Source organism: Onychomys torridus, chromosome X (assembly GCF_903995425.1).
Source record: "Onychomys torridus chromosome X, mOncTor1.1, whole genome shotgun sequence".
NCBI classification, from domain to species: Eukaryota; Metazoa; Chordata; class Mammalia; order Rodentia; family Cricetidae; genus Onychomys; species Onychomys torridus.
In genome coordinates, this window is record NC_050466.1 from 92,544,106 (window position 1) to 92,553,658 (window position 9,553).

The 9,553-nt window shown below is 43.5% G+C and overlaps 2 pseudogenes; one reads left to right on the forward strand and one right to left on the reverse strand.

The window, feature by feature from the left end:
* Positions 1-2,214: 2,214 nt before the first annotated feature.
* On the forward strand, positions 2,215-3,704 carry LOC118574739 (annotated as a pseudogene).
* Positions 3,705-8,564: 4,860 nt separating this feature from the next.
* On the reverse strand, positions 8,565-9,270 carry LOC118574740 (annotated as a pseudogene).
* Between the last annotated feature and the right edge of the window lie 283 nt (positions 9,271-9,553).

Here is a 9,553-nt window from a genome sequence, read left to right on the forward strand (position 1 = left end):
AAAGAGCTAATCTTTAATTACATTAGGCCATCTTAATTTGTATATAAATCCCTTTCTAAAAAGCTGAAATAACATGAGACATAATACTAACAAATAAATTTACCATTTGTTGTAATTTTTCCCTAAGGGGATATTAGACAATATCTGGAGCCTTTATATAACAGCCTTTCCATTGTTGCATTCTTAGTTTTTAGCCTGTATACCCTAGTTTCTCCAGAAAACCTTGAGGCTTCATGTAATTAGAGCTGAATTGCATATAACCAGCTGGAAGGAGTGACTAGATGCTTAGGTGACGGTCCGATGACACTGCCTATCTCCTTCTTTTGAAGGAATATTAAGCTTTAACAAGTCTAGCTCTGATTATCTTGAGCAAGAATATCTAGAATTATTACTGAGAGATTTTAGACAGAAGAATTTATTTTATAACCAATTTGTATGTGTGCAAATGGAGGCAGACAACCTGAAAATCATAATAAGTGTTCTCTATCATATATGTTGTAGAATAATATAGCTGCAACCTAGAGGCCATTAAACAGAAAACTAGAAAAAAAACCCAGACATCTACAGGAATTCAGGAAATGTTGGCATCAGGTTATTTTTGTTTTCTTTGCGGATTTTTGCTTTACAGATTTTAAACTATATCCAATAAGCTTGAATAGAAAGTTATATTTTAGCTGTTTAAAGCACATAGTATCCTTTCTTGGGCTGTTTCGTTTTCATCATCATCCTTAGAGGAATGGATCTGAGATACAGCCAATATTGAACCTCATAGCCATGATAATGCTTGGATAGAAGAGGTGATTTCCATTGGTTTGAAGAAAAATCGAAGTGTCAGGTGTGTCAACTGCAGTAAACAAGTTCACTCAAAAAGGTATTATAAACAAGGCATTCCTAGAAACTGTTTTTTTCTAAGAATAATCCCAACAGAATGCCCCTCCTTTCTGGAGTATGCAGAAGGTGTGACAAAGGCAGACATTGGACTAATGAATGTAGATCAACAAGGGATAGACAAGGTAACCCTTTGCAATATGGAAATGCCTTGAGGGTCCTCTCACAGGCCCCCATGTCAAATTTGGTTCAGTCATTTCCTGTCATCATGGATTAAACTCCTTCCCTGAGCAATTAAAGAACCTAATGTCTATTGTAAGAAACCATACTGCTCTGGATGATAGAACAGCTGTAGAAGAGAAAACAAAAAATTCAAGAGACACCATAAAGGGAATACTTTGGCAAACTTCTATAAATGAACAATGACTAAAATTAGAAATACTAATAAATGATGTTGTCTTTGAAGGTCTTGTAGACACAGGTAAGGATGTAACAATAATTGCACCAGAATCTTGGCATCCAAATTGGTCTCTTCAAGAGGTAAATGTTCAGCTGTTAGGAATTGGAACCTTATCTCAGGTAAAACAGATCATGAGATGGGTCGAATGCATAGGGCCAGAAGGACAGAGAGGAAAATTAAAGCCATATGTGGCTAATATAGCTATGAATTTATGGGACCATGATCTATTATAACAATGGAATACCCAGATTATCATTCCTTCACTCTCAGGAACAAACCATAAAGTAACACATGTTTCTAAGAGAAATATTAGAAGATATTATAAACAATCACCTACCATCTAGGTTGTACAAGAACAGGGCACAATAGCTGCTGATCTTTCGAAGGCACTTTTAAAATGGTTGACCAACGAAGTTGTATGGGTTGAGCAATGGCCTTTAACATCAGAGAAACTGCAGGCCTTAGAACAGCTGGTATAGGAGCAGTTAAATGCTCAGCATATTAAAGAATCAACCAGCCCTTGGAATTCTCCTGTATTTCTTATTAAAAAGAAATCTGGTAAACGGAGAATGATAACAAATCTAAGATCTGTTAATAAAGTGATTCAGCCAATGGGCTCTCTACAGTGTGGAATTCCTTTGCCTTCTCTGTTCTGTTACCTAAAAGCCTCTAATAGTTGTCGATTTAAAGGACTGTTTCTTCACCATACCTTTACAAGAAAAAGACAGAAAAATTTGCCTTCATGGTTCCTACTTATAATAATTCTCAGCCTTTTAAGAGATAGCAATGGCCCTTCTCGGCAGTGGCAGCAGAGTGCACTGGATGTGGCAGGCAGCATAGGCCAGCCACCGATCACCTCCTAACGCCGCCGCGATAGCCAGGGCCCACAGAATGGTGGAGCCCACCGCCTGAGGCTGCCGGGGCAAATGAAACCAGCGCTGAAGCGGGTGCAGGAGGCCACTCAAGGCGCGAAGTGGGTGCCGCTGTTGAAGACTGAGGTCATGCTAAGCACCATGGCCATGATCACCAACTGGATGTCGGAGGCCCTGCCCTCGGGGCGGAGGGGGAGGGACGACGACGATGACAACGACAACGATGACAACGAGGACGACGACGACGCTGGACCACAACAAGCAACTGCGGCTTGTTGCCCACTAACCCCGAGGAGAGCTGGCAAGTGTACAGCTCTGCCCAGGACAGTGAGGGCAGGTGTATGTACATGGTGGTCACCCCCCAACAGACCATGTGTTCACGGGATGCCCACACAAAACAGCTGAGGCAGCTACTGGAGAAGGTGCAAAACATGTCTCAATCCATAGAAGTCTTGGACAGGTGGACTCAGAGAGACCTGCAGTATGTGAAGAAGATGGAGAATCAAATGAAAGGACTGGAGTCCAAGTTCAAGCAGGTGGAAGAGAGCCATAAGCAACATCTGGCCAGGCAGTTCAAAGCAATAAAAGCAAAAATGGATGAACTTAGGCCTTTGATTCCTGTGTTGGAAGAGTACAAGGCCAATGCCAAATTGGTATTGCAGTTTAAGGAAGAGGTCCAGAATCTGATGTCAGTGCTTAACGAGCTGCAAGAGGAAATTGGCACCTATGACTCTGATGAACTTCAGAGCAGAGTGTCCAATCTTTAAGAAAGGCTCCATGCCTGCGGGAAGCTGACAGGCATAAGTGACCCGGTGACTGTCAAGACCTCTGGCTCAAGGTTCAGGTCCTGGATGACAGACCCACTGGCCCCAGAAGGTGATAACAGGGTTTGGTACATAGATGGTTATCACAGCAATTGCTTTGTCCGTGAGTACAAGTCCATGGTGGACTTCATGAACATGGACAATTTTACCTTGCACTGTCTCCCATACTCCTCCTGGTCAGGCACAGGCCAAGTGGTCTACAATGGCTCCATCTGTTTTAACAAATTTCATACTATCATCAGGTTTGACCTAAAGACAGAGATGATCCTGAAGATATGCAGCCTGGACCACGCTGGCTACAACAAGATGTACCACGATGCCACTCAGACGTCGATCTTACAGAAGACGAGAATGGGCTCTGGGCCATCTATGCCACAAACCAGAATGCTGGCAACATTGTCATCAGCAAGCTGGATCCTATCTTACTGCTGATCCTGCAGACATGGAACACCAGCTACCCCAAGCGCAGTGCCAATGAGGCCTTCATCATTTGTGGGACCCTCTATGTCACCAACAGCTACTTGGGGGACACCAAGTTCCACTGTGCTTACCAGACCAATGCCTCGACCTACGAGTACATTGACATCCCCTTCCAGAACAAATATTCCCACATCTCCATGATGGACTACAACCCTCAGGACCGTGTGCTATATGCACAACGGCCATCAGACCCTCTATAATGTCACCCTCTTTCATGTCATTCACTCCGATGAGTTGTAGCTCCTGCTTTCCCAGAAGCCCAGGGTCCAAGTCCTTACCTGGAGGACATTTCCATGAAACAGCTGCCAAAATGATTCCAAGAATACTAACAGTCCTGATTTTGAGAAATCAGCATGATTCTGACACCGAGGGATGGTGTCACTTCTCTGTTCCTCCTACTCATGCAGATGGGCCACAGATTTCTGAAGAAACCACCATGTACATGGATGGAACTGCAGCCCAAGACTCCCTGACTGTCCCCATTCCACCCCCATCCCTCTCTGGTCAAATACTCAAAGAAGCAAGGTGATAACTGTTGGCCCTTCTCACCCAAGAACAACCCACTGTTAGGATTGCATGGACATTCCCTAGGTTGTGATCAGCGCGATGACGTGATGGCCATCCCCCCTGACCCGGAGTCCCCCAGCCCCTGTGGTACTTAGTGTAGGCTGCTTTAGCCCACACATATCGCAGCTGCCTTTTTCTTGACTGTGTTGTTGTCTCTTAGATTAACTGTGCTGAGACTCCCGGTAGCTCATGGACCTGTGTCTAGTACTTTCCCGAAGTAATGGTGGGTGTGTGTAGAGTGAAGTTGCCATACCCATGTTGTTGAACTTGTATACCCTGTAGCTAGGTTGTAAGGTGTCCATCTGTTATACCCCAAGGTAGTAACTCTGTGTGTTCAATTTATGCAATGAATGTTGTCATGCAATGCCGTCCGTAGTTTGGATTGATAAGTGGATGGTTTCTGTTTCTAAAAAGAAAAAAAAATCAGTGTTTTCCCTCATAGGAGACATAGTCAAGTTCATGTTGATAATAACCCAGTGGAATTCTTCTCTTCTTGTCAAGTTATCTGAATTGTGTAACCAAGGATGGGAAGGACGCATCTTGGGAAACTTTAATTTCCAACAGGAAGAAACTCCCCAAGGGCAGCCATGTGTGGAAAGATTTGTTTTTTTCTGAGACAGGGTTTCTCTGTAGTTTTGATGCCTGTCCTGGAACTCGCTTTGTAGCCCAGGCTGGCCTCGAACTCATAGAGATCCACCTGCCTCTGCCTCCTGAGTGCTGGGATTACAGGCGTGCGCCACCACTGCCCGGCAGAAAGATCATTTTTTAAGAAAAATAGGTAAAAGAGGGCAACTTTGTACTGTTCAGTTATCTGAGGAAGAATAAAGATATTAGGAGACAAAAAAAAGAGAGAGATATCAATGGAAGATTTCCCACAGGGAATGTTAAATAGCCCACCCTGTGCCAATGTTTTGTATGACAGCCATTAGAACTGATACATAATTTTCTCAATCTATAGTTTACCATTAAATGGATGACATCTTACTAGCTGATTCAAATGTAGATACTTCAGAAAGAATGTTTGAAGAAGTAAAGAAATTTTTGCCTTTTTTGGGATTACAAATTGCTCCTGAAAAAATACCAAGAGGAGATTCTATTAATTATTTAGGATATAAAATAAGTCTACAAAAATTAGACCCTAAAAGGTGCAAATTAGGAGAGATTGATTGCAGGCTCTTAATGACTTTCAAAGATTGCTAGGAGACATTTCCAATCTATGGCCCATTATTGGGGTAAAAAATGACGAACTTGGGGTTGGAGCTTTAGCTCAGTGGTAGAGCGTTTGCCTAGCAAGTACAAGGCCCTGGGTTCAGTCCTCAGCTCTGAAAAAAAAAAGACAAGAAAAAATGACGAACTGAGTAATTTGTTCAAAATCTCAAAAGGTGACAAGGAGTTTAATAGTCTAAAAGAATTGTCAGCTGAAGCTGAGAGAGAATTGGCTTTTGTGGGAAAGAAATTACAGGATGCATATGTGGATCATTTGGATCCAGAGCTTGATTGCATTGTGGTTATTTTGCCCTCTAAGCATTCTCCTACAGTAATATTAATGCAGGGGGAAGATATTATCTTAGAATGGATCTTTTTTTTAATTTAAATTGTTTGGCCTAATGGCTCAGGCTTCTTGCTGGCTGTTCTTATATCTTAAATTAACCCATTTCTATTAATCTATAAGTTGCCACGTGGCTTGTGGTTTACCAGTATCTTAACATCTTCTCATGGAGGCAGCTGGCGGCGTCTCTCTGCCTCAGCCTTCCACTTCTCAGAATAGAATGGATCTTTTTACAACATAAACAGAGTAAAAAATTAAAAACTTACATGGAAAAGGTCTCTGAGTTGATTCTAAAAAGAAAATTGAGATTTTGTCAATTAGCAAGAACAGACCCAGCAGAAATTATAGTACCTTTTACTTATGATGAAACTGACAAGAAAGGGGCTATGGGATTTGCCTCTACAACCAAGGAAAGCCATTGAGGACAGGCATGTGTCAGAGATGTCCCTGAATGGAGACCTAGAGAGGCCATTGTGTGAAGCTGTGGAGTTGAAGCCTGGATTGCCTTCTTTAAGAGGGAAGAACCAGGGCACCATCACAATCTGAACCAAGTAAAACCAAACTCCAACAGTACAAATAACTCAATATCCAACTATCTGGGATTCATTCACAATTTTCTGGACTCCCCCCAAGGGCTTAGGTCACTTCTCCAGCTCTGCTTTCTGCAGCACACACAGCTTGTCTTCTAGGCTCTGGCTTTAGCTGTCTCCACTCCATTGTTGCTCCTGTTCTTGGTGATCTTCCTATGGTATTGGCATCTCCAAAATGCTGAGGTCCCTTGCTACAACTGGGCTGCACTTTCACCAATAGCCTCTTACAGACTCTCTTCATAGTCCCAAACCTCAACTTCTTTGCATGACCCCTCCAGTCCTGGGCCTTTGAACTGCTACTAAGGCTGAACCTTCACCAATGGCATTTCCTGGCCTTGACAGTGCCAAGCCTCAGCTGATCTCCATGACCCCTTTCATGCCTTCAAAACCAGTACTACATGGGTGACTCTTACACATTACCAAGTCTAGATGCCAGCACAAAGTACAACCGTGGCCACCTCTGGAACACAGCTTCTCTGTGCTCTCAGAAAACACATCCCAAAAGATTTTACCTCAACAATGCTGGACTCTTCTTAATCACTGCCAATTTCTTAGCTCTAGCTAACAAGTATCGACTGTCCCAGTAATGTAAAGGTTTCATTTTAGTAGTTCTGGTTTCTTGTTACAAGCTTATGGGGGCCAAGGAGTAGAATGTGATGGTTTGAATGTAATTGGCCCCAATAAACTCAGAGGGAGTGGCACTATTAGAAGGTGTAGCTTTGTTGAAGTGGCTATGGTCTTGTTGGAGGAAGTGTGGTATTTGAGGTTTCCTATGCTCAGGACACTTACTGCCCAATGTCTCAATCAACTTCCTGTTGCCTGCATAATGTAGGACTTTCAGCTATTCTTCTAGCACCACATCTGCCTGCATTCCACCATGCTCCCCACCATGATGATAATGGACTTAACCTCTGAAACTGTAAGTTGAGCTCCCTCAATTAAATGTTTTCCTTATAAAAGTTTCATGGTCATGATGTCTCTTCACAGGAATAAAAACCCTAACTAAGCAGCTGTCCTGGAACTCCACCTTTAGGCCAGGCTGGCCTTGAACTCAGAGATCTGCCAGATGTTTCTTTTCATGAGTTGGCAGCTTAACTGGGTGGGAGTATTGCTCTGAGGTCACCACTCCCTTTATTACACTTAACATCAGGCTTTTCTTTAATCTGTTTACACTTCCTGTGTAACATTTCTCCTCCAACTGTACATTTTGTATTTTCCTTGCTTGTTCTTTTTCATTATAGATCTGCATAATACTGGCCACTAATAGCCACACACAACACAGTTGTTTGGAAATGTCTGCTGTGGATGATTGATTGATAAATAAAATGCTGATTGGCCAGTAGCAAGGCAGGAAGTGTGAGACAAAGAGGGAGGAGAATTCTGGTAATTGGAAGGCTGAGGCAGGGAGATGCTGCCAGTTGCCATGAGGAGAAGCTTGATGTAAGATACTGGTAAGCCATGAGCCACGTGGCAAGGTATAGATTTATAGAAATGGGTTAATTTAAGATATAAGAACACATAGCAAGAAGCCTGCCATGGCCATACAGTTTATAAGTAATATAAGCTTCTGAGTGATTTTTTTCAATGAAGTCCCTTTTATTTATTTAGATGTAAGAAATTTTCTTTTTAACTAAATCTCCAGGAATTCTCAGCATACGATTTAGTATATTAATGACCACCAGCACCTGGCTCTGAGGCTTGCTCTGTCTCTTCCAGTCCTTAGTGGAGTTAGAGGAGGAGACATCATTAACAGAGACCAAAGCAGGGGACTGCGTCTTCCTTTCCTAGTTGGACAAGTTGCTCAACTCTTGTCCACAACAGGAAAAGAGGTGGTTTCTTAGAAAAATTAATAACAAATTTGACAATGAATCAGTAAGAGTTCTAACAATTTAGACTTATCAATATATTGGTCCAAACTCTAATTTCTTTTCATGTTGCAGTTTACTTTTTCCGTATGTAATCTTTTTTGTTTTGTTTTGTTTTTTGTTTTTCGAGACAGGGTTTCTCTGTAGCTTTGGAGCCTGTCCTGGAACTCGCTTTGTAGACCAGGCTGGCCTCGAACTCACAGAGATCCGCCTGTCTCTGCCTTCCAAGTGCTGGGATTAAAGGCGCGCGCCACCACAGCCTGGCCTGTATGTAATCTTAATAATATTACTCCATGTACAGAAAAGAATCAACTCAGTGCAAAGGAAAAAAATCCCTCAACCTGGAATAGTCTCATCTTGCTTTGGTAAAAGCCTTCCTGCTCCTCACTCACTCAACAGATGAACACACATTCCCCCAATGTTACTTATGGCCCTAGATGTACACACAGGCAGCTTTGGATGGAACTAGCAAGGGTACCTGGGGCACTATGCACAGAGCCTTTGCAAAGGTCTTAAAATCAATCCTGGGCAACAGTCCATGAGCGTGTGGAATGGCTGAGTCCCCAACAACTTCTGCTATTCCATTTCATAAACTAGGCTCAGCGGCGGCGTTGGAATTTTCAGGAGCAGGAGCAGCAGCAGCAGCAGCAGCAGCAGGAGTGGCTCCCTAAGGTAAAACTTCAATAACGCGAGGCTTGTCAATGATACGGGCTGTCCGGTTCCCCTTCTCCACAATTCCGATGATCCACTCTTGGTGACCCTCTCCATACTTGGAAGATTTGATTTCCGAACAAAAGCGGGCCACGTGCTCTCTTGACAGACAAATCAGAGGTTTCAGCTAATGTTCCTTGAAGGAGGCCAAAGCACCCACTGGTTTTGCTGATGGCGGCCATCTTGGCAATGATTGGCAGGTTATGAATGACAAAGGACACTTCATTTTTTTGTTGTTTTGTGAGGTTCTGAGAGTGTCCTAAAATGTCAAAGCCTGTGATATCTGTGGCTGCGTGGGCATTGAATGTGTGCATCAACCCAGCAGCAGTTCTGTTTAGAGTAGCCACATTGAACATAGCTTCCTGATAGGCCAACTCTACTTCCTCCCTGGAAACCACCATCTTGATTTTATTCCATTTCTCAGGGTTATCCAGCCATTGGTGGGCATTGGCGGCAACCTGGGTTCCCAAAGGTTTGGTCAACACCAGCACGGGCTCCAGCTTAGCCCTCCCCTCGCTGAGCATTGGGATGGACTCATGCGTCATCCCCCTGAGGCACGGCGGCCTGTCGCTGGTGCAGACCACCGACTTCTTTTACTCCCTGGTGGAAGATCCCTACATGATGGGGTGCATAGCCTGTGCCAATGTGCTCAGTGACCTCTACGCCATTGGCATCCCCAAGTGCGACAACATGTTGATGCTACTCAGTGTCAGCCAGAGCATGAGTGAAAAGGAACGAGAGAATGTGATCAAAGGCTTCCGTGATGCTGCAGAGGAGGGAGGGACTGAAGTGACTGGTGGACAGACG